The 26,778-nt window shown below is 42.2% G+C and overlaps 1 long non-coding RNA gene across 1 annotated transcript in view; it reads right to left on the bottom strand.

The window, feature by feature from the left end:
* Positions 1 to 20,512, bottom strand: part of LOC142699094 (uncharacterized) — an 89,491-nt gene extending 68,979 nt beyond the window's left edge. Inside the window, exon 1 of the long non-coding RNA XR_012865983.1 lies at positions 20,269 to 20,512. This is a non-coding gene — a long non-coding RNA (uncharacterized LOC142699094). The remainder of the gene's footprint in view (positions 1 to 20,268) is intronic.
* Between the last annotated feature and the right edge of the window lie 6,266 nt (positions 20,513 to 26,778).

The raw sequence follows: 26,778 nt of genomic DNA on the forward strand, positions 1-26,778 counted from the left end.
TCACTGTCCATATAGTGAAAGTGACATCAAGGGCTTTCCCAAGTCAGGAGTTCCCGGCCAGTGAGTGCTTGCGATGCTCTGGCCGGGGACTCCAGAGTTTAAAGCCAAATATGGATATTTAAAGCCATATATGCACAGTAAAGTGAGAGGCTTTCTCTACAAGCGTAATTCCCGGCCACAGCGCTGCCAACGCTCCGACTTGGAATTCTCACATTACAAAGCCCCTAATGTCACTGTCTATGTACAGACAGTAACATCAAGGGATCCTCCAGGAGCAGAATCCATATATGGACAGTGACGTCAGGGGCTCCCTCCAGGAGTGGAATCCCCAGCCAGTGCAATGCCAGTGTTCTGGCCTAGGATTTTGGCATCTTAAAGCTCCTAACGTCAGTGTCCATTTATGGACAGTGTTGTCAGGGGCTTCCCTAGGAGCAGAATCCCCAGTCAGAGCGTTGCTAACGTCAGGGGCTTTCCGAGCCTAGTGCTTAAAGTAACGCTGTGCCCGGGGAGTTCAGGTGATATATCCCACTCTATGCCTATACAGCCTTCCATTGGAGGTATACGTAGAGACTTCTCCCGACGCATACCTCTGACGAAAAGAAAAAATTGAATGTGAACATACTCCAAGAAGCCCACAGCTCTGAATAAATATGGCGCAACTTGGGTTGTCAGTGCTCCACAAACTGACATCTACACCAGTTAGCATAGATGTCAGCTATAATATCCGCAGGTGTAAATTAAATATGTCATGCAGGAGATCTGCTCTCCCGCTGGTCCCGACTTACTAGCTGAAAAGACGCGAAAACAGCATAATGTCTCAAAAAGCTAAAATTTTTACTCAAAACGGGAATGCGCCAAAATTTCCCATTACTTTACTTTACAATATCATGTATTATAAAGACATTTACTTTTGAGCTACTTTGACTAAATCGTTAGCAAATGGAAAAAAAAAACACCAAGGAAAAAAATGTAATTAAAAAACTACGGCCTCCTCCATTTCCCCTCTAGCCGTCCTTTCCATCTCCAAAGTGGTGTGTTTTCTGCCATTTTAGGTAGAAAAATTTCTATTTGCTCACCATTTAGGCAAAGTAGCAGGAGGGTATATTATGCAGCTTCTCAAACTCTACCTTGAAGAGCTGTGTGGTTTGTATTTTAATAGTAATTTTTTAATCTAAATTTACTTTTTACTCTGCCTGACTTGGTATTTATTTGTTCAGAGTTTCAAGCTCACATTGACTTGGTCCTCCCCTATAGGACCTCTCTATCTGTTGAACTAAGTATCATTACTAAAACTTATCTGAATCTGATTCTTAAACATCTAGTTACTACTTCTGATCATACAGTACAGTCAGCCAAGCATACCAAGTTACCAAGTTCAATCACACAATATTAAAATGAGTAAGGAGCATGGATACATATCAGCATTAGATACACATGGGTAGAACTTATCATTGTCAAACCTTGTTCTTAAAGCTTAAAAAAAATGGTTTAAATTTATTAATGATCATATCCGACTACTACCATAACAATTGATAGACATCAGGGGCTCCTTCCAGGAGAGTAATCACTAACCAGAGCATTGCCGACGCTCTGGCCATGGATTCCTGGGTTTTTAAACTCCTAACATCACTGTCCATATAGTGAAAGTGACATCAAGGGCTTTCCCAAGTCAGGAGTTCCCGGCCAGTGAGTGCTTGCGATGCTCTGGCCGGGGACTCCAGAGTTTAAAGCCAAATATGGATATTTAAAGCCATATATGCACAGTAAAGTGAAAGGCTTTCTCTACAAGCGTAATTCCCGGCCACAGTGCTGCCAACGCTCCGACTTGGAATTCTCACATTACAAAGCCCCTAATGTCACTGTCTATGTACAGACAGTAACATCAAGGGATCCTCCAGGAGCAGAATCCATATATGGACAGTGACGTCAGGGGCTCCCTCCAGGAGTGGAATCCCCAGCCTGTGCAATGCCAGTGTTCTGGCCTAGAATTTTGGCATCTTAAAGCTCCTAACGTCAGTGTCCATTTATGGACAGTGTTGTCAGGGGCTTCCCTAGGAGCAGAATCCCCAGTCAGAGCGTTGCTAACGTCAGGGGCTTTCCGAGCTTAGTGCTTAAAGTAACGCTGTGCCCGGGGAGTTCAGGTGATATATCCCACTCTATGCCTATACAGCCTTCCGTTGGAGGTATACGTAGAGACTTCTCCCAACGCATACCTCTGACGAAAAGAAAAAATTGAATATGAACATACTCCAAGAAGCCCACAGCTCTGAATAAATATGGCACAACTTGGGTTGTCAGTGCTGCACAAACTGACATCTACACCAGTTAGCATAGATGTCAGCTATAATATCCAAAGGTGTAAATGAAATATGTCATGCAGGAGATCTGCTCTCCCGCTGGTCCCGACTTACTAGCTGAAAAGACGCGAAAACAGCATAATGTCTCAAAAAGCTAAAATTTTTACTCAAAACGGGCATGCGCCAAAATTTCCCATTACATTACTTTACAATATCATGTATTATAAAGACATTTACTTTTGAGCTACTTTGACTAAATCGTTAGCAAATGGAAAAAAAAAAACACCAAGGAAAAAAATGTAATTAAAAAACTACGGCCTCCTCCATTTCCCCTCTAGCCGTCCTTTCCATCTCCAAAATGGTGTGTTTTCTGCCATTTTAGGTAGAAAAATTTCTATTTGCTCACCATTTAGGCAAAGTAGCAGGAGGGTATATTATGCAGCTTCTCAAACTCTACCTTGAAGAGCTGTGTGGTTTGTATTTTAATAGTAACTTTGTAATCTAAATTTACTTTTTACTCTGCCTGACTTGGTATTTATTTGTTCAGAGTTTCAAGCTCACATTGACTTGGTCCTCCCCTATAGGACCTCTCTATCTGTTGAACTAAGTATCATTACTAAAACTTATCTGAATCTGATTCTTAAACATCTAGTTACTACTTCTGATCATACAGTACAGTCAGCCAAGCATAGCAAGTTACCAAGTTCAATCACACAATATTAAAATGAGTAAGGAGCATGGATACATATCAGCATTATAGATACACATGGTAGAACTTATCATTGTCAAACCTTGTTCTTAAAGCTTAAAAAAATGGTTTCAATTTATTAAAGATCATATCCGACTACTACCATAACAATTTACAGACATCAGGGGCTCCTTCCAGGAGAGTAATCAATAAGCAGAGCATTGCCGACGCTCTGGCCATGGATTCCTGGGTTTTTAAACTCCTAACATCACTGTCCATATAGTGAAAGTGACATCAAGGGCTTTCCCAAGTCAGGAGTTCCCGGCCAGTGAGTGCTTGCGATGCTCTGGCCGGGGACTCCAGAGTTTAAAGCCAAATATGGATATTTAAAGCCATATATGCACAGTAAAGTGAGAGGCTTTCTCTACAAGCGTAATTCCCGGCCACAGCGCTGCCAACGCTCCGACTTGGAATTCTCACATTACAAAGCCCCTAATGTCACTGTCTATGTACAGACAGTAACATCAAGGGATCCTCCAGGAGCAGAATCCATATATGGACAGTGACGTCAGGGGCTCCCTCCAGGAGTGGAATCCCCAGCCAGTGCAATGCCAGTGTTCTGGCCTAGGATTTTGGCATCTTAAAGCTCCTAACGTCAGTGTCCATTTATGGACAGTGTTGTCAGGGGCTTCCCTAGGAGCAGAATCCCCAGTCAGAGCGTTGCTAACGTCAGGGGCTTTCCGAGCCTAGTGCTTAAAGTAACGCTGTGCCCGGGGAGTTCAGGTGATATATCCCACTCTATGCCTATACAGCCTTCCATTGGAGGTATACGTAGAGACTTCTCCCGACGCATACCTCTGACGAAAAGAAAAAATTGAATGTGAACATACTCCAAGAAGCCCACAGCTCTGAATAAATATGGCGCAACTTGGGTTGTCAGTGCTCCACAAACTGACATCTACACCAGTTAGCATAGATGTCAGCTATAATATCCGCAGGTGTAAATTAAATATGTCATGCAGGAGATCTGCTCTCCCGCTGGTCCCGACTTACTAGCTGAAAAGACGCGAAAACAGCATAATGTCTCAAAAAGCTAAAATTTTTACTCAAAACGGGCATGCGCCAAAATTTCCCATTACATTACTTTACAATATCATGTATTATAAAGACATTTACTTTTGAGCTACTTTGACTAAATCGTTAGCAAATGGAAAAAAAAAAACACCAAGGAAAAAAATGTAATTAAAAAACTACGGCCTCCTCCATTTCCCCTCTAGCCGTCCTTTCCATCTCCAAAATGGTGTGTTTTCTGCCATTTTAGGTAGAAAAATTTCTATTTGCTCACCATTTAGGCAAAGTAGCAGGAGGGTATATTATGCAGCTTCTCAAACTCTACCTTGAAGAGCTGTGTGGTTTGTATTTTAATAGTAACTTTGTAATCTAAATTTACGTTTTACTCTGCCTGACTTGGTATTTATTTGTTCAGAGTTTCAAGCTCACATTGACTTGGTCCTCCCCTATAGGACCTCTCTATCTGTTGAACTAAGTATCATTACTAAAACTTATCTGAATCTGATTCTTAAACATCTAGTTACTACTTCTGATCATACAGTACAGTCAGCCAAGCATAGCAAGTTACCAAGTTCAATCACACAATATTAAAATGAGTAAGGAGCATGGATACATATCAGCATTATAGATACACATGGTAGAACTTATCATTGTCAAACCTTGTTCTTAAAGCTTAAAAAAAATGGTTTAAATTTATTAATGATCATATCCGACTACTACCATAACAATTGATAGACATCAGGGGCTCCTTCCAGGAGAGTAATCACTAACCAGAGCATTGCCGACGCTCTGGCCATGGATTCCTGGGTTTTTAAACTCCTAACATCACTGTCCATATAGTGAAAGTGACATCAAGGGCTTTCCCAAGTCAGGAGTTCCCGGCCAGTGAGTGCTTGCGATGCTCTGGCCGGGGACTCCAGAGTTTAAAGCCAAATATGGATATTTAAAGCCATATATGCACAGTAAAGTGAGAGGCTTTCTCTACAAGCGTAATTCCCGGCCACAGCGCTGCCAACGCTCCGACTTGGAATTCTCACATTACAAAGCCCCTAATGTCACTGTCTATGTACAGACAGTAACATCAAGGGATCCTCCAGGAGCAGAATCCATATATGGACAGTGACGTCAGGGGCTCCCTCCAGGAGTGGAATCCCCAGCCAGTGCAATGCCAGTGTTCTGGCCTAGGATTTTGGCATCTTAAAGCTCCTAACGTCAGTGTCCATTTATGGACAGTGTTGTCAGGGGCTTCCCTAGGAGCAGAATCCCCAGTCAGAGCGTTGCTAACGTCAGGGGCTTTCCGAGCCTAGTGCTTAAAGTAACGCTGTGCCCGGGGAGTTCAGGTGATATATCCCACTCTATGCCTATACAGCCTTCCATTGGAGGTATACGTAGAGACTTCTCCCGACGCATACCTCTGCCGAAAAGAAAAAATTGAATGTGAACATACTCCAAGAAGCCCACAGCTCTGAATAAATATGGCGCAACTTGGGTTGTCAGTGCTCCACAAACTGACATCTACACCAGTTAGCATAGATGTCAGCTATAATATCCGCAGGTGTAAATTAAATATGTCATGCAGGAGATCTGCTCTCCCGCTGGTCCCGACTTACTAGCTGAAAAGACGCGAAAACAGCATAATGTCTCAAAAAGCTAAAATTTTTACTCAAAACGGGAATGCGCCAAAATTTCCCATTACTTTACTTTACAATATCATGTATTATAAAGACATTTACTTTTGAGCTACTTTGACTAAATCGTTAGCAAATGGAAAAAAAAAACACCAAGGAAAAAAATGTAATTAAAAAACTACGGCCTCCTCCATTTCCCCTCTAGCCGTCCTTTCCATCTCCAAAGTGGTGTGTTTTCTGCCATTTTAGGTAGAAAAATTTCTATTTGCTCACCATTTAGGCAAAGTAGCAGGAGGGTATATTATGCAGCTTCTCAAACTCTACCTTGAAGAGCTGTGTGGTTTGTATTTTAATAGTAATTTTTTAATCTAAATTAACTTTTTACTCTGCCTGACTTGGTATTTATTTGTTCAGAGTTTCAAGCTCACATTGACTTGGTCCTCCCCTATAGGACCTCTCTATCTGTTGAACTAAGTATCATTACTAAAACTTATCTGAATCTGATTCTTAAACATCTAGTTACTACTTCTGATCATACAGTACAGTCAGCCAAGCATACCAAGTTACCAAGTTCAATCACACAATATTAAAATGAGTAAGGAGCATGGATACATATCAGCATTAGATACACATGGGTAGAACTTATCATTGTCAAACCTTGTTCTTAAAGCTTAAAAAAAATGGTTTAAATTTATTAATGATCATATCCGACTACTACCATAACAATTGATAGACATCAGGGGCTCCTTCCAGGAGAGTAATCACTAACCAGAGCATTGCCGACGCTCTGGCCATGGATTCCTGGGTTTTTAAACTCCTAACATCACTGTCCATATAGTGAAAGTGACATCAAGGGCTTTCCCAAGTCAGGAGTTCCCGGCCAGTGAGTGCTTGCGATGCTCTGGCCGGGGACTCCAGAGTTTAAAGCCAAATATGGATATTTAAAGCCATATATGCACAGTAAAGTGAAAGGCTTTCTCTACAAGCGTAATTCCCGGCCACAGTGCTGCCAACGCTCCGACTTGGAATTCTCACATTACAAAGCCCCTAATGTCACTGTCTATGTACAGACAGTAACATCAAGGGATCCTCCAGGAGCAGAATCCATATATGGACAGTGACGTCAGGGGCTCCCTCCAGGAGTGGAATCCCCAGCCTGTGCAATGCCAGTGTTCTGGCCTAGAATTTTGGCATCTTAAAGCTCCTAACGTCAGTGTCCATTTATGGACAGTGTTGTCAGGGGCTTCCCTAGGAGCAGAATCCCCAGTCAGAGCGTTGCTAACGTCAGGGGCTTTCTAAATTAAATATGTCATGCAGGAGATCTGCTCTCCCGCTGGTCCCGACTTACTAGCTGAAAAGACGCGAAAACAGCATAATGTCTCAAAAAGCTAAAATTTTTACTCAAAACGGGAATGCGCCAAAATTTCCCATTACTTTACTTTACAATATCATGTATTATAAAGACATTTACTTTTGAGCTACTTTGACTAAATCGTTAGCAAATGGAAAAAAAAAACACCAAGGAAAAAAATGTAATTAAAAAACTACGGCCTCCTCCATTTCCCCTCTAGCCGTCCTTTCCATCTCCAAAGTGGTGTGTTTTCTGCCATTTTAGGTAGAAAAATTTCTATTTGCTCACCATTTAGGCAAAGTAGCAGGAGGGTATATTATGCAGCTTCTCAAACTCTACCTTGAAGAGCTGTGTGGTTTGTATTTTAATAGTAATTTTTTAATCTAAATTTACTTTTTACTCTGCCTGACTTGGTATTTATTTGTTCAGAGTTTCAAGCTCACATTGACTTGGTCCTCCCCTATAGGACCTCTCTATCTGTTGAACTAAGTATCATTACTAAAACTTATCTGAATCTGATTCTTAAACATCTAGTTACTACTTCTGATCATACAGTACAGTCAGCCAAGCATACCAAGTTACCAAGTTCAATCACACAATATTAAAATGAGTAAGGAGCATGGATACATATCAGCATTAGATACACATGGGTAGAACTTATCATTGTCAAACCTTGTTCTTAAAGCTTAAAAAAAATGGTTTAAATTTATTAATGATCATATCCGACTACTACCATAACAATTGATAGACATCAGGGGCTCCTTCCAGGAGAGTAATCACTAACCAGAGCATTGCCGACGCTCTGGCCATGGATTCCTGGGTTTTTAAACTCCTAACATCACTGTCCATATAGTGAAAGTGACATCAAGGGCTTTCCCAAGTCAGGAGTTCCCGGCCAGTGAGTGCTTGCGATGCTCTGGCCGGGGACTCCAGAGTTTAAAGCCAAATATGGATATTTAAAGCCATATATGCACAGTAAAGTGAAAGGCTTTCTCTACAAGCGTAATTCCCGGCCACAGTGCTGCCAACGCTCCGACTTGGAATTCTCACATTACAAAGCCCCTAATGTCACTGTCTATGTACAGACAGTAACATCAAGGGATCCTCCAGGAGCAGAATCCATATATGGACAGTGACGTCAGGGGCTCCCTCCAGGAGTGGAATCCCCAGCCTGTGCAATGCCAGTGTTCTGGCCTAGAATTTTGGCATCTTAAAGCTCCTAACGTCAGTGTCCATTTATGGACAGTGTTGTCAGGGGCTTCCCTAGGAGCAGAATCCCCAGTCAGAGCGTTGCTAACGTCAGGGGCTTTCCGAGCTTAGTGCTTAAAGTAACGCTGTGCCCGGGGAGTTCAGGTGATATATCCCACTCTATGCCTATACAGCCTTCCGTTGGAGGTATACGTAGAGACTTCTCCCAACGCATACCTCTGACGAAAAGAAAAAATTGAATATGAACATACTCCAAGAAGCCCACAGCTCTGAATAAATATGGCACAACTTGGGTTGTCAGTGCTGCACAAACTGACATCTACACCAGTTAGCATAGATGTCAGCTATAATATCCAAAGGTGTAAATGAAATATGTCATGCAGGAGATCTGCTCTCCCGCTGGTCCCGACTTACTAGCTGAAAAGACGCGAAAACAGCATAATGTCTCAAAAAGCTAAAATTTTTACTCAAAACGGGCATGCGCCAAAATTTCCCATTACATTACTTTACAATATCATGTATTATAAAGACATTTACTTTTGAGCTACTTTGACTAAATCGTTAGCAAATGGAAAAAAAAAAACACCAAGGAAAAAAATGTAATTAAAAAACTACGGCCTCCTCCATTTCCCCTCTAGCCGTCCTTTCCATCTCCAAAATGGTGTGTTTTCTGCCATTTTAGGTAGAAAAATTTCTATTTGCTCACCATTTAGGCAAAGTAGCAGGAGGGTATATTATGCAGCTTCTCAAACTCTACCTTGAAGAGCTGTGTGGTTTGTATTTTAATAGTAACTTTGTAATCTAAATTTACTTTTTACTCTGCCTGACTTGGTATTTATTTGTTCAGAGTTTCAAGCTCACATTGACTTGGTCCTCCCCTATAGGACCTCTCTATCTGTTGAACTAAGTATCATTACTAAAACTTATCTGAATCTGATTCTTAAACATCTAGTTACTACTTCTGATCATACAGTACAGTCAGCCAAGCATAGCAAGTTACCAAGTTCAATCACACAATATTAAAATGAGTAAGGAGCATGGATACATATCAGCATTATAGATACACATGGTAGAACTTATCATTGTCAAACCTTGTTCTTAAAGCTTAAAAAAATGGTTTCAATTTATTAAAGATCATATCCGACTACTACCATAACAATTTACAGACATCAGGGGCTCCTTCCAGGAGAGTAATCAATAAGCAGAGCATTGCCGACGCTCTGGCCATGGATTCCTGGGTTTTTAAACTCCTAACATCACTGTCCATATAGTGAAAGTGACATCAAGGGCTTTCCCAAGTCAGGAGTTCCCGGCCAGTGAGTGCTTGCGATGCTCTGGCCGGGGACTCCAGAGTTTAAAGCCAAATATGGATATTTAAAGCCATATATGCACAGTAAAGTGAGAGGCTTTCTCTACAAGCGTAATTCCCGGCCACAGCGCTGCCAACGCTCCGACTTGGAATTCTCACATTACAAAGCCCCTAATGTCACTGTCTATGTACAGACAGTAACATCAAGGGATCCTCCAGGAGCAGAATCCATATATGGACAGTGACGTCAGGGGCTCCCTCCAGGAGTGGAATCCCCAGCCAGTGCAATGCCAGTGTTCTGGCCTAGGATTTTGGCATCTTAAAGCTCCTAACGTCAGTGTCCATTTATGGACAGTGTTGTCAGGGGCTTCCCTAGGAGCAGAATCCCCAGTCAGAGCGTTGCTAACGTCAGGGGCTTTCCGAGCCTAGTGCTTAAAGTAACGCTGTGCCCGGGGAGTTCAGGTGATATATCCCACTCTATGCCTATACAGCCTTCCATTGGAGGTATACGTAGAGACTTCTCCCGACGCATACCTCTGACGAAAAGAAAAAATTGAATGTGAACATACTCCAAGAAGCCCACAGCTCTGAATAAATATGGCGCAACTTGGGTTGTCAGTGCTCCACAAACTGACATCTACACCAGTTAGCATAGATGTCAGCTATAATATCCGCAGGTGTAAATTAAATATGTCATGCAGGAGATCTGCTCTCCCGCTGGTCCCGACTTACTAGCTGAAAAGACGCGAAAACAGCATAATGTCTCAAAAAGCTAAAATTTTTACTCAAAACGGGCATGCGCCAAAATTTCCCATTACATTACTTTACAATATCATGTATTATAAAGACATTTACTTTTGAGCTACTTTGACTAAATCGTTAGCAAATGGAAAAAAAAAAACACCAAGGAAAAAAATGTAATTAAAAAACTACGGCCTCCTCCATTTCCCCTCTAGCCGTCCTTTCCATCTCCAAAATGGTGTGTTTTCTGCCATTTTAGGTAGAAAAATTTCTATTTGCTCACCATTTAGGCAAAGTAGCAGGAGGGTATATTATGCAGCTTCTCAAACTCTACCTTGAAGAGCTGTGTGGTTTGTATTTTAATAGTAACTTTGTAATCTAAATTTACGTTTTACTCTGCCTGACTTGGTATTTATTTGTTCAGAGTTTCAAGCTCACATTGACTTGGTCCTCCCCTATAGGACCTCTCTATCTGTTGAACTAAGTATCATTACTAAAACTTATCTGAATCTGATTCTTAAACATCTAGTTACTACTTCTGATCATACAGTACAGTCAGCCAAGCATAGCAAGTTACCAAGTTCAATCACACAATATTAAAATGAGTAAGGAGCATGGATACATATCAGCATTATAGATACACATGGTAGAACTTATCATTGTCAAACCTTGTTCTTAAAGCTTAAAAAAAATGGTTTAAATTTATTAATGATCATATCCGACTACTACCATAACAATTGATAGACATCAGGGGCTCCTTCCAGGAGAGTAATCACTAACCAGAGCATTGCCGACGCTCTGGCCATGGATTCCTGGGTTTTTAAACTCCTAACATCACTGTCCATATAGTGAAAGTGACATCAAGGGCTTTCCCAAGTCAGGAGTTCCCGGCCAGTGAGTGCTTGCGATGCTCTGGCCGGGGACTCCAGAGTTTAAAGCCAAATATGGATATTTAAAGCCATATATGCACAGTAAAGTGAGAGGCTTTCTCTACAAGCGTAATTCCCGGCCACAGCGCTGCCAACGCTCCGACTTGGAATTCTCACATTACAAAGCCCCTAATGTCACTGTCTATGTACAGACAGTAACATCAAGGGATCCTCCAGGAGCAGAATCCATATATGGACAGTGACGTCAGGGGCTCCCTCCAGGAGTGGAATCCCCAGCCAGTGCAATGCCAGTGTTCTGGCCTAGGATTTTGGCATCTTAAAGCTCCTAACGTCAGTGTCCATTTATGGACAGTGTTGTCAGGGGCTTCCCTAGGAGCAGAATCCCCAGTCAGAGCGTTGCTAACGTCAGGGGCTTTCCGAGCCTAGTGCTTAAAGTAACGCTGTGCCCGGGGAGTTCAGGTGATATATCCCACTCTATGCCTATACAGCCTTCCATTGGAGGTATACGTAGAGACTTCTCCCGACGCATACCTCTGCCGAAAAGAAAAAATTGAATGTGAACATACTCCAAGAAGCCCACAGCTCTGAATAAATATGGCGCAACTTGGGTTGTCAGTGCTCCACAAACTGACATCTACACCAGTTAGCATAGATGTCAGCTATAATATCCGCAGGTGTAAATTAAATATGTCATGCAGGAGATCTGCTCTCCCGCTGGTCCCGACTTACTAGCTGAAAAGACGCGAAAACAGCATAATGTCTCAAAAAGCTAAAATTTTTACTCAAAACGGGAATGCGCCAAAATTTCCCATTACTTTACTTTACAATATCATGTATTATAAAGACATTTACTTTTGAGCTACTTTGACTAAATCGTTAGCAAATGGAAAAAAAAAACACCAAGGAAAAAAATGTAATTAAAAAACTACGGCCTCCTCCATTTCCCCTCTAGCCGTCCTTTCCATCTCCAAAGTGGTGTGTTTTCTGCCATTTTAGGTAGAAAAATTTCTATTTGCTCACCATTTAGGCAAAGTAGCAGGAGGGTATATTATGCAGCTTCTCAAACTCTACCTTGAAGAGCTGTGTGGTTTGTATTTTAATAGTAATTTTTTAATCTAAATTTACTTTTTACTCTGCCTGACTTGGTATTTATTTGTTCAGAGTTTCAAGCTCACATTGACTTGGTCCTCCCCTATAGGACCTCTCTATCTGTTGAACTAAGTATCATTACTAAAACTTATCTGAATCTGATTCTTAAACATCTAGTTACTACTTCTGATCATACAGTACAGTCAGCCAAGCATACCAAGTTACCAAGTTCAATCACACAATATTAAAATGAGTAAGGAGCATGGATACATATCAGCATTAGATACACATGGGTAGAACTTATCATTGTCAAACCTTGTTCTTAAAGCTTAAAAAAAATGGTTTAAATTTATTAATGATCATATCCGACTACTACCATAACAATTGATAGACATCAGGGGCTCCTTCCAGGAGAGTAATCACTAACCAGAGCATTGCCGACGCTCTGGCCATGGATTCCTGGGTTTTTAAACTCCTAACATCACTGTCCATATAGTGAAAGTGACATCAAGGGCTTTCCCAAGTCAGGAGTTCCCGGCCAGTGAGTGCTTGCGATGCTCTGGCCGGGGACTCCAGAGTTTAAAGCCAAATATGGATATTTAAAGCCATATATGCACAGTAAAGTGAAAGGCTTTCTCTACAAGCGTAATTCCCGGCCACAGTGCTGCCAACGCTCCGACTTGGAATTCTCACATTACAAAGCCCCTAATGTCACTGTCTATGTACAGACAGTAACATCAAGGGATCCTCCAGGAGCAGAATCCATATATGGACAGTGACGTCAGGGGCTCCCTCCAGGAGTGGAATCCCCAGCCTGTGCAATGCCAGTGTTCTGGCCTAGAATTTTGGCATCTTAAAGCTCCTAACGTCAGTGTCCATTTATGGACAGTGTTGTCAGGGGCTTCCCTAGGAGCAGAATCCCCAGTCAGAGCGTTGCTAACGTCAGGGGCTTTCCGAGCTTAGTGCTTAAAGTAACGCTGTGCCCGGGGAGTTCAGGTGATATATCCCACTCTATGCCTATACAGCCTTCCGTTGGAGGTATACGTAGAGACTTCTCCCAACGCATACCTCTGACGAAAAGAAAAAATTGAATATGAACATACTCCAAGAAGCCCACAGCTCTGAATAAATATGGCACAACTTGGGTTGTCAGTGCTGCACAAACTGACATCTACACCAGTTAGCATAGATGTCAGCTATAATATCCAAAGGTGTAAATGAAATATGTCATGCAGGAGATCTGCTCTCCCGCTGGTCCCGACTTACTAGCTGAAAAGACGCGAAAACAGCATAATGTCTCAAAAAGCTAAAATTTTTACTCAAAACGGGCATGCGCCAAAATTTCCCATTACATTACTTTACAATATCATGTATTATAAAGACATTTACTTTTGAGCTACTTTGACTAAATCGTTAGCAAATGGAAAAAAAAAAACACCAAGGAAAAAAATGTAATTAAAAAACTACGGCCTCCTCCATTTCCCCTCTAGCCGTCCTTTCCATCTCCAAAATGGTGTGTTTTCTGCCATTTTAGGTAGAAAAATTTCTATTTGCTCACCATTTAGGCAAAGTAGCAGGAGGGTATATTATGCAGCTTCTCAAACTCTACCTTGAAGAGCTGTGTGGTTTGTATTTTAATAGTAACTTTGTAATCTAAATTTACTTTTTACTCTGCCTGACTTGGTATTTATTTGTTCAGAGTTTCAAGCTCACATTGACTTGGTCCTCCCCTATAGGACCTCTCTATCTGTTGAACTAAGTATCATTACTAAAACTTATCTGAATCTGATTCTTAAACATCTAGTTACTACTTCTGATCATACAGTACAGTCAGCCAAGCATAGCAAGTTACCAAGTTCAATCACACAATATTAAAATGAGTAAGGAGCATGGATACATATCAGCATTATAGATACACATGGTAGAACTTATCATTGTCAAACCTTGTTCTTAAAGCTTAAAAAAATGGTTTCAATTTATTAAAGATCATATCCGACTACTACCATAACAATTTACAGACATCAGGGGCTCCTTCCAGGAGAGTAATCAATAAGCAGAGCATTGCCGACGCTCTGGCCATGGATTCCTGGGTTTTTAAACTCCTAACATCACTGTCCATATAGTGAAAGTGACATCAAGGGCTTTCCCAAGTCAGGAGTTCCCGGCCAGTGAGTGCTTGCGATGCTCTGGCCGGGGACTCCAGAGTTTAAAGCCAAATATGGATATTTAAAGCCATATATGCACAGTAAAGTGAGAGGCTTTCTCTACAAGCGTAATTCCCGGCCACAGCGCTGCCAACGCTCCGACTTGGAATTCTCACATTACAAAGCCCCTAATGTCACTGTCTATGTACAGACAGTAACATCAAGGGATCCTCCAGGAGCAGAATCCATATATGGACAGTGACGTCAGGGGCTCCCTCCAGGAGTGGAATCCCCAGCCAGTGCAATGCCAGTGTTCTGGCCTAGGATTTTGGCATCTTAAAGCTCCTAACGTCAGTGTCCATTTATGGACAGTGTTGTCAGGGGCTTCCCTAGGAGCAGAATCCCCAGTCAGAGCGTTGCTAACGTCAGGGGCTTTCCGAGCCTAGTGCTTAAAGTAACGCTGTGCCCGGGGAGTTCAGGTGATATATCCCACTCTATGCCTATACAGCCTTCCATTGGAGGTATACGTAGAGACTTCTCCCGACGCATACCTCTGACGAAAAGAAAAAATTGAATGTGAACATACTCCAAGAAGCCCACAGCTCTGAATAAATATGGCGCAACTTGGGTTGTCAGTGCTCCACAAACTGACATCTACACCAGTTAGCATAGATGTCAGCTATAATATCCGCAGGTGTAAATTAAATATGTCATGCAGGAGATCTGCTCTCCCGCTGGTCCCGACTTACTAGCTGAAAAGACGCGAAAACAGCATAATGTCTCAAAAAGCTAAAATTTTTACTCAAAACGGGCATGCGCCAAAATTTCCCATTACATTACTTTACAATATCATGTATTATAAAGACATTTACTTTTGAGCTACTTTGACTAAATCGTTAGCAAATGGAAAAAAAAAAACACCAAGGAAAAAAATGTAATTAAAAAACTACGGCCTCCTCCATTTCCCCTCTAGCCGTCCTTTCCATCTCCAAAATGGTGTGTTTTCTGCCATTTTAGGTAGAAAAATTTCTATTTGCTCACCATTTAGGCAAAGTAGCAGGAGGGTATATTATGCAGCTTCTCAAACTCTACCTTGAAGAGCTGTGTGGTTTGTATTTTAATAGTAACTTTGTAATCTAAATTTACGTTTTACTCTGCCTGACTTGGTATTTATTTGTTCAGAGTTTCAAGCTCACATTGACTTGGTCCTCCCCTATAGGACCTCTCTATCTGTTGAACTAAGTATCATTACTAAAACTTATCTGAATCTGATTCTTAAACATCTAGTTACTACTTCTGATCATACAGTACAGTCAGCCAAGCATAGCAAGTTACCAAGTTCAATCACACAATATTAAAATGAGTAAGGAGCATGGATACATATCAGCATTATAGATACACATGGTAGAACTTATCATTGTCAAACCTTGTTCTTAAAGCTTAAAAAAATGGTTTCAATTTATTAAAGATCATATCCGACTACTACCATAACAATTTACAGACATCAGGGGCTCCTTCCAGGAGAGTAATCAATAAGCAGAGCATTGCCGACGCTCTGGCCATGGATTCCTGGGTTTTTAAACTCCTAACATCACTGTCCATATAGTGAAAGTGACATCAAGGGCTTTCCCAAGTCAGGAGTTCCCGGCCAGTGAGTGCTTGCGATGCTCTGGCCGGGGACTCCAGAGTTTAAAGCCAAATATGGATATTTAAAGCCATATATGCACAGTAAAGTGAGAGGCTTTCTCTACAAGCGTAATTCCCGGCCACAGCGCTGCCAACGCTCCGACTTGGAATTCTCACATTACAAAGCCCCTAATGTCACTGTCTATGTACAGACAGTAACATCAAGGGATCCTCCAGGAGCAGAATCCATATATGGACAGTGACGTCAGGGGCTCCCTCCAGGAGTGGAATCCCCAGCCAGTGCAATGCCAGTGTTCTGGCCTAGGATTTTGGCATCTTAAAGCTCCTAACGTCAGTGTCCATTTATGGACAGTGTTGTCAGGGGCTTCCCTAGGAGCAGAATCCCCAGTCAGAGCGTTGCTAACGTCAGGGGCTTTCCGAGCCTAGTGCTTAAAGTAACGCTGTGCCCGGGGAGTTCAGGTGATATATCCCACTCTATGCCTATACAGCCTTCCATTGGAGGTATACGTAGAGACTTCTCCCGACGCATACCTCTGACGAAAAGAAAAAATTGAATGTGAACATACTCCAAGAAGCCCACAGCTCTGAATAAATATGGCGCAACTTGGGTTGTCAGTGCTCCACAAACTGACATCTACACCAGTTAGCATAGATGTCAGCTATAATATCCGCAGGTGTAAATTAAATATGTCATGCAGGAGATCTGCTCTCCCGCTGGTCCCGACTTACTAGCTGAAAAGACGCGAAAACAGCATAAAGTCTCAAAAAGCTAAAATTTTTACTTAAAACGGGCGTGCGCCAAAATTTCCCATTACAATACTTTACAAAATCATGTATTATAAAAAAAATTACTTTTGAGCTACTTTGCCTAAATCGTTAACAAATGAAATAAAAGACACCTAGGAAAAAAAATAATTAAAAAAACACCGGCCTCCTCCATTTCCCTTCTAGCTGTCTTTTATATCTCCAAAATAGGTGTGTTTTCTGCCAATTTAGGTAGAAAAAAAAAAAAGAAACAATTTGCTTATCATTTAAAGAGGCTCTGTCACCACATTATAAGTGCCGTATCTCCTACATAAGGAGATCGGCGCTTTAATGTTGGTTTATTTTAAAAAAACTATCTATTTTTACCACTTTATTAGCGATTTTAGATTAATGCTAATGAGTTGCTTAATGCTCAAGTGGGTGTATTTTTACTTTAGACCAAGTGGGCGTTGTACAGGGGAGTGTATGACGCTGACCAATCAGCCTTATGCACTCCTCTCCATTCATTTACTCAGCGCATAGGGATCCTGCTAGATCCTTATGTGCTGTCTTATACTAACACATTAACAATACTGAAGTGCTTAGACATTTAATAGACATTCCACGGGATGTCTATTCACAATCTCTGCACTTCATTACTGTTTCTATGGTAGTTACAGCAGAGGAAGCGTGATCTCGTTGTATCACGCTTCCTCTGCTGTAACTACCACAGACAGAGTAACGAAGTGCAGAGATTGTGAATAGACATCCCGTGGAATGTCTATTCACTGTCTAAACACTTCAGTAGAACGGGTGTCACGAAAAAAAATTATTATATATAAATTTGATTTTAGTGTGTTATTAAAATACATTTTATTTATTTGTGTGTTTGTGTTTTACTTTTTTATTTTTTCTAACTTTTACTTCACTATGGGGGCTGCCATTTTTTTTGTCATCTCTGTATGTGTCGATTAACGACACATACAGAGATGGAATACGGCACATACATCCCCATAGAGAATGCGAACGGGAGCCGTTCCATTAACTATGGTGTACGCCGTCTGTGTGGGAAAGGCGCATGCGCCGCTCCCACACAGTCCAAAAGGAAGGTCTTCGGCCGAGCGACATCCAGCGGCATTTTCATGTGGACCGGAAGCCGCGGCCGGACAGTAAGATGACTACTTCCGGTCGTGACTTCCGGACATGTGATTAGAAGCATGTACTAGGAGCGGAGCGAGCGGACGGAGCGAAGTTAGCGGCGGCAGGAGCAGGTAAGTTGTGTTTGTGTATGTTTGTGTTTTACTGTGTGATAACCACTCTATGTAAACCTACTACACTGTGCATTCGTTCAAAAAATGACGGCACACAGTGTAGGAGGTTTGAACATTCAACCCCCTCCTTTCTCCTGGCACTAGCCAGGACAAGGGAGGGGTGATTATGTGAGCTCACTAGAGCGTGTGTGTCTATACCAAATTTGCAGCATAAAACAATGAGGTTGCTTTACCACATTGCAATGCTGCAATTTTGGGAATTGCTCCCTCTAGTGACCAGCACATGGAAATGTTATAAATTAGAATCTAATTTATAATATTTCCTGAGTTGTGAAAAAATAAAAAAAAATAAGACAATGTCTAATCATGTATATACTAACAAAAAAGTCATGTATATACAACTAAAAAAGTTTCAATACATTAAAGATAATATCCGACTAGCTTAATTCATTTACCCTACCTTAACAACTAACAATGTCACTTGTTGTGAAATTTAACTTTTAAGTCCTAAAGCTGGTTACATGAATACAATGGGGGAATTTATTAAAGAGGCTCTGTCACCACATTATAAGTGGCCTATATTGTACATGATGTGATTGGCGCTGTAATGTAGATTACAGCAGTGTTTTTTAATTTAGAAATACGATCATTTTTGACAGAGTTATGACCTATTTTAGCTTTATACTAATGAGTTTATTGATGACCAAACTGGGCGTGTTTTACTTTTTGACCAAGTGGGCATTGTAAAGAGGAGTGTATGACGCTGACCAATCAGTGTCATACACTTCTCCCCATTCATTTACACAGCACATAGCGATATAGCTATATCGCTATGTGCAGCCACATAAACACACTATAACATTACTGCAGTGTTCTGATAATGAATATACATTATCTCCAGCCAGGACACGATGTGTATTCAGAATCCTGACACTTCTCTGTGATTTACAGCATAGCAGGCGTTGTCTCGTGAGATTACGCTGTAAGCTGTCATTTACAGCGAGATCTCGCTGTGCTGTGCTGTAGTCTCACACAGACGCTACAGAAGTGGTCAGGATTCTGAATAGACATCACGTCCTGGCTGGAGGTAATATATATTCATTGTCAGGACACTGCAGTAATGTTAGTGCTTGTATATGTGGCTGCACATAGCGATATAGCTATATCGCTAGTGCTGTGTAAATGAATGGGGAGAAGTGTATGACGCTGATTGGTCAGCGTCATACACTTCTCTTCACAACGCCCACTTAGTCAAAAAGTAAAACACGCCCAGGTGGTCATTAAGAAACTCATTAGAATAAAGCTAATATAGGTCATAACTCCGTCAAAAATGATCGTTTTTCTAAATAAAAAACACTGCTGTAATCCACATTACAGCGCCGATCACATTATGTACAAGATAGGCCACTTATAATGTGGTGACAGAGCCTCTTTAAGACTGTCATTTCATATGCCATTGTTAAACAGAAGCCTGCAGAAGTAAGTTGCGATAAATTTACTGTTAGTGACATTTTTACTACTTTTTTGTAGGGTTTTTATGACTGCCTCTGACAATCCTTCGGCTTTCAGTATCAGGCCCTCAGAAGTCGACTGCACTATTTATTCTGTCAAAACAACGACGGAACCTTGTCACAACGGTGACAAACGGAAACCATTAGCAACGTTTCCGTCACTATTTAGATCAATGGTGATGCAAACGGAAGCTAAGGTTTCCGCTTGCCTTTCCATTGAGGGGTTTCCCCGATGGAAACTCTCAAAGGAAAGACAACGCTGATGTGAACACAGACTTAGAGGGCATCTCTACCCATAAAATGCTGTATTTGGTATTCTTCCATAGTGTAAATTTTTCTTTTTGTCATGCATGTAGCCATATAACTACAATCAGGGGTGCACCAGGCTGTTAAGTAAGTTCTTATGACCTCCAGGCAATGCTGGAGGTTTCTGACCTATAGCAGCATTCATGGAAAGAAATCAACATTAGCTTATTGTATATTGAAAGCTGCTGCAGCGCTCAGGAGGAAGGACGTTACAGCCGCTTGAGTGGCCATACAATAATTACATATGAAAAGGGAGACACGGTTTTGAAAACTGCTGTAACTCTTGAAACATGTAAGAAACATGTAAAATGGCCTAGAGAAAGTCTGAATGTGACCCCCTGCCCTGGCATACAAAACTGGAATGGTCTTTACCTGTTTCCCTGCGGTGAACTTTCCTGCAGAGCCTGTGATTATGATGTGAAGATCTTGTAGCATGAAGAAAATGGTGGTCTTGTCTGAGAACTGAACAGGTCTGATGGGACGAAGACGGCTCTACACATAAGAGCTGCTGCATCAGGTGCTTGTCTGTAAAAAAGACACATCACAATGCCTTAGTATTCCATCAGCTGTGATGTCATCAACTGAAGGGAGAAGACTATGATGTCAACTGTAGGGAGAAGCCTGTGAGTGCTATAGATGAATATCCATGAAGAATTCATCATTTGTAGAGCACTGAAAGCAGATCATTATGCTTTATAAACAAATGTACATTTTGAGGCAACTCTGTTAGTAGAAAAAAAAACACATCGTATACCATTTTACACGTTGGCAATAGAATTCAGAATCACTACTGTAGGCTTATACTGGAACAATTGGGAACTTATTAAGGTTGCAGCATGCTTGGCCATTTTTATTTTTTTGCCTTCTAGCCATAATCTTTTTTTTACTTTAATGTCTACGTTTCTATTTGAGGCCTTGTTTTATTTCTGCAGGACAAGGTGTAACTTTTTTATGCATCACGTTTACGCTAGAAGACTTTCACTTTTGATTAGCACTTTAGAGCTTTACATGTGTATTATTTTTATAATATTTTTTGTGCTGTATTAACATAATAGGCCAGCGGATCTCTACCTATAATATGCTGCCCTTCAGGAGTATTCCCAGGAACAATCCTCACTTCCTCATGTCTCATGTTAAAAGTGACACAAAGGCCTCGTTTACACGAGCGTGATATACGTGTGGGCGACGCGCGTGCTTTTCACGAGTGTCGTACGCACCTATATTAGTCTATGCAGACAGTCTGTGAGTTTTGCTCAGTGTGAGTCCGCTGAAAAAAACTCACGACATGTCCTATCTTTGTGCGCTGTTCGCGCATCACGCACCCATCGAAGTCAATGGGTGCGTGAAAACCACACATGCCGCACGGAAGCACTTCCGTGCGAACTGTGTGATTCGTGCAACAGCAGTCAAACTCTGAATGTAAATGTTAAGGATCTGCCAGGCACAGCTTCTGTATCCACGCCCATAGGTAATGAGTCTGCACGTGCTTCTATGTCTGTGAGACTGACTCCATCTTCCACCACTCAGGATGGCAGGCTTAGGAGTGGGAGAACCTATCACAGCCTGGCCAGACGGAGCTAGCTCCAGCCCTCTGTCTATTTATACCTGCCTTTCCTGTTCCTCCTTGCTTGTGATTCTTCTCATTTGGTTTCCTGGCCCTGCTGCAGCTTCTTGATCTATTTGACCCCGCTTCATTTTGACCCTGGCTTACTGACTACTCTTCTGCTCTGCGTTTGGTACCTCGTACACTCCTGGTTTGACTCAGCTCGTTCACCACTCTTGTTGCTCTCGGTGTTGCCGTGGGCAACTGCCCCTTTTCCCTTGCTTCTGTGTACCCTTATCTGTTTGTCTGTCGTGCACATATTGAGCGTAGGGACTGTCGCCCAGTTGTACCCAGTTGTAGGGCGGGTCGTTGCAAGTAGGCAGGGACTGAGTGGCGGGTAGATTAGGGCTCACTTGTCTGTTTCCTTACCCCCGTCATTACAGTAAACAGAAAAGCACCACGTGCTTTTTGATTTACAAACATCCAAATGGAGTGTCATAATGATGGCGGCTGAGAGAAAATCTCGCAGTCGCGCATCATACGCTGATGACACACGGAGCTGTTAAGTGCCTTTTGCGCACGCAAAACGCCGCGTTTTTTGCGTGTGCAAAACGCACATGCTCGTGTAAATCAGGCCTAAGGGTGTGTTCACATGGCTTATTTTCAGCTGTTTTTCGGGCTGTAAACGCATTGAAAAATGGCTGAAAATACATGGCCTGAACACCTCCGAACATATGCCGATAAATGTCAATGGGAAAAACTGCGTTTCGTTCCCACGGGGCGTTTTTTATGCGTCGTTTCTAAAAACGGCACAGAAAAAAACGCCCTGTAAAAAAGAAGTGCATGTCCCTTCTTGAGCCGTTTTTTCGCATTGTCTCAAAGAAAAACAGCTACAAAAATGGCAGTAAAAAAACGCATCAAATAACGCTTTGCATAAAAAACACCTGAAAATCATAGGCTGTTTTCCCTTGAAAACAGCTACGTATTTTACAGCCGTTTTTTTTTAAGCGTATGAGCATACCCTTAAAGGGAATTTTTTTTTTTTTTTTTAGTTAAACAATTAGTGTATAGGTGATTAAACATTGTTCGAATTTTTTTAATTTTTTTCACGAGTCAGGAAATATTATAAATTAGATTCTAATTTATAATATTTCCCAGCACTGGTCACTAGATGGAGCAATTCCCAAAATTGCAGCATTGCATGTGGTAAAGCAACCACATTGCTTTATGCTGCAAAATTGGAGAAACTCACTCGCTCTAGTGAGCTCTCAGAATCCCCCCCTCCCTTATCCTGGCTAGTGCCGGGAGAAACGAGGGGATTGAACGGTCAAACCTCCTACACTGTGTGTCGCCATTTTTTGAGCTAACACACAGTGTAGTAGGCTTACATACAGTAAGTAGTAAACACACAGTAAAACACGAACATACACAGACCTCACTTACCTGCTCCTGCCGCCGCCGCACCCTTCGGTCCATCCGCTCCGTCTGCTACCTCCGCTCAAAGTGCACAAGTTCGGAAGCCGCGACCGGAAGTATTAATCTTACTGTCCGGCCGCGACTTCCGGTCCACAAGAAAATTGCGCCGGACGTCGCACAGTTCAATTTGGACTGTGTGGGAGCGGCGCATGCGCCATTCCCACATAGACGGTGTACAGCATAGTGGATGGAACGGGTCCCGTTCGCATTCACTATGGGACTGTATGCGCCGTATTCCATGTCTGTATGTGTTGTTAATCGACACATACAGAGATGGGAAAAAAAATGGCAGCCCCCATGGACAAGAAAAAGTGAAAAAATAAAAAAAAGTAAAACACAAACACACAAATAAATATTTTTTTTTTAAATAAAACACTAAAAGCAAATTGATCTAAAAAATATTTTTTCGTGACACTGTTCCTTTAACCTTAAAAACACACATTAAATGAAATAAATCCTTTTATAAAATTGTCCCCTATAGATAAACCTGCAAGACTTCCAGCAAGCTGCAGAAAAAAGCCGTTGTGATTTTGCAGAAAAGAGGGAGCCTTTTCCTACCAGCCTCCTCTATCTAAACATCTGCAGCGGAAATGCCACTTGTGAACGCCCGAAAAGTATGTTCACACTGAGGTTTTTGTAGGCAGAAAAATCTGCCTCAGAATTCCTTCAGGAGGCTGCACTCTCTTTGCTGCGTTTTTTTTTTTTTGCAAGTTTTTCAGCCGTGGGCAAAAAGCGCAGTGAAAAACATTTTCTCTGCCTCCCATTGATGTCAACGAAAGGTCAGAGATGGAAACGCCTGAAGAAAGAGCATGACGCTTTTTTTTCCTGCAAGCGTTTTCTTTTCCACTCGCAGGAAAAAAAGCCTTTACCTCCCTTTGAAATCAATGGTAGGCGATTTCTGCTGTATTTTGGCGCAGTTTCCAACGTGTTTTCCGCAACAAAAACAGGGCCCAAAATAACTCAGTGTGAACTAGGCCTAAGGAAATGATGCAGCATTTACAGTAGCAGCACAGTGAGTGAGATTTGAACAAATCTCATGCAGACGCTACAGTAAAAATCTGCAGCAAAAACTTTCATAAATTGACCTGCAGTGCGGATTTTAAATCTTCAGCATGCCAATTTATGCTGCGGATCCGTTGCTATTTTGTTGCTGGTTTTCCACATTGATTCAATTCAATGAGGAAAACCCGCAACAAAATAGCAACAAATCCGCAGCATAAATTGACATGCCATTGATAGGTCAATTTATGAAATTTTTTGCTGCGGAAGTGAAACCTAGAACAAATAGCAAATGTTGCCACTTTTGTGGAGGAAACGCTGCGATTCTGCTTCAAAATTCACAAAAAAGCTAATGCTTACCTCCAGCCTTTGTCATAGTGATGCGTTTCTCTGTTCTGAGTGACACCTGGCCTCCTGGGATGACGTTTCAACCCATGTGACTGCTGCAGCCAATCACAAGCTGTGGCGGTCAATCGGGCTGCCGCATCATTCCAGGAGGCGAGGCTGCACTGAAACAGAAGAAGGCGTTGTTATGACAACAGCCAGGGGTAACTATCAGCTTCTTTTATTTTTTTTCAAGCAGTGTTTCTGCAGCGGAGATTCTGACTGAAAATCGGCACCATGTGCACTTTTTCAGGCGGAATTCCCTGCAGGTTCAAGGTTGGATATGCTGTGTAGCCTAAGGGTATGTTCACACGGCGGGGGTCCGTAACGGCTGAAATTACGGGGATGTTTCAGCCTGAAAACATCCCCGTAATTTCAGCCGTACCGGCATGTGCAGGCGCTTGAACGCCGCGTCAATTACGGCCGTAATTAGCGCTGCTATTCATTGGAGTCAATGAATAGCGGCTCCAATTACGGCCAAAGAAGTGACAGGTCACTTATTCTACGCGGGCGTCTATTTACGCGCAGTCATTTGACAGAGGCGCGTAAATATACGCCTCGTGTGAACAGACAAACGTCTGCCCATTGCTTTCAATGGGCAGATGTTTGTCAGCGCTATTGAGGCGCTATTTTCGGGCGTAATTCGGTGCAAAAACGCCCGATTTACGTCCGTAAATAGGACGTGTGAACATACCCTAAAGCTGGGTTCTCACTGTGCAGATTTTGCAAGTATTTTTTAACCCAAAACTAGGAACGGAACCTAAACAGAAGAAATATATAAGGGAAGGCCTTATAGGTCCGCTCTCCTTGATCCAATTCTGGCTTTGGCTTACAAAATGCTGACAAAATCTGCAGCAAATCTGCACAGTGGGAACCCAGTCTTAGGCCTTATTCACACGAACGTGTCCGTTTTACGAGTGCAAAAGTTCAGTGTGGCATCTGTATATGGTGCGTGGCTGCGTGATTTTCGCGCAGCCGACATCATTATGACACTCTGTTTTTATGTTTACAAACATAAAAGCAGGAAAAGTCTTTTCTGTTTTCATTCATTTCTTTTACTACTGTAGCGAGCATCACGTGCGGCACCGGGAAGTGCTTCCGTGTGCCGAGCGCAATTTGCACGGACCCATTGACTTCAATGCGTGCGTGCTGCGCGAAACACGGGCAAGTATAGGACATGTCGTGAGTTTTACGCAGCGGACACACGCCGTGAAAATCACGACATGTCAGAACGGCCCCATTGACTTACATAAGTCTGTGCGACGCGCGTGATTTCCACGCGCGTAGCACGGACGTAATACACGTTCGTGTGAATAAGGCCTAAGGGTGTGTCCGGATGTGGCAGTTTTTCTGCCGATTTGCAGCGTGGGTTCTGCATCGCAAATCCGCAGCAGTTTACAGTACATCACAAGGGGATGGGGTTTTCAAAACCCCATCCACATGTAGCAGAAGACGACCGCAATAACAGCGGAGCATTCTGCTTATTTCAAATCTGCATCGTGCTCATTCTGTTGTGGAGAAGCCACTGATTTTCACTGCCGATTTCAGCTTTTGCAATGCATAGGCTGAAACCTAGGTCAAATCTGCTGCTAAATCCACAACTAAATCTGTATGTAACATATGTGGATTTCCCAAGAATTTGATCAAAATCTGCGGGGAAATTGTCCGCTAAGTCCCCCTACGGAATACAGGTTGCCCAGGTTCCTGAAAGACAAATCTGCCTAGATATAGCAATTTGGTAGCGACGAGGGGCATTTATTTAGGGGGATTGAGTATAAAGCAGATCTCTATTACAGTTTCATATGGTTTGTTACCCAGCTTTTCTGAAACCCTCAAAGGCAAATCTGCCTAAATATGACACAATTTGAGAGATAATGGTTTGTTACCCAGCTGTCCCAGTACCCTGAAAGGCTTTGCCTTATCTATGGCACAATTTGGTAGCGAGGAGGGGCATTTATTTAGGGGGATTTAGTATTTTACAGTTTCTATTACAACTTCACATGGTTTGTTACCCAGCTTTCCTGGGATCCTGAAAGACATATCTGGCTAGCTAAGCTACAGTATGCAAAATGTATCACTGCATAAGAAGGCAGGTGTGTTAATCGCAGCTTCACAGCGATTCTTGGCTCCTGATTAGCAAATCTGACTAGTAATGCTACGATATAGGTGATGTAGATTTATCAATGCAGGACTAGGCAGATCTGGCATTCTGCCGCCTGGGAAAGATTGGTAACAAGCTCTGTGTGCAGCATCCCAGAAGATACCCTTCTGGTTCCCTGTTATTTGTATGTCATGCATTGTATGTGTTTTACATGTCTTTATTATTTTTCACACAGTGTGCTGTTCACCAGCTGAAGAGTAGGATGAAGGTATCAGTGGGGAGCCACTAGAGGGTGCATTGTACATCTAGCATTGTTTGAAAAGGGGGTGGAGCCTGGCTACAGCCCGAGAGCCTCACTCTGACTCGGTCTCACAGTCTA

This window comes from Rhinoderma darwinii, unplaced genomic scaffold, assembly GCF_050947455.1.
Source record: "Rhinoderma darwinii isolate aRhiDar2 unplaced genomic scaffold, aRhiDar2.hap1 Scaffold_128, whole genome shotgun sequence".
Lineage (NCBI taxonomy): Eukaryota > Metazoa > Chordata > Amphibia > Anura > Rhinodermatidae > Rhinoderma > Rhinoderma darwinii.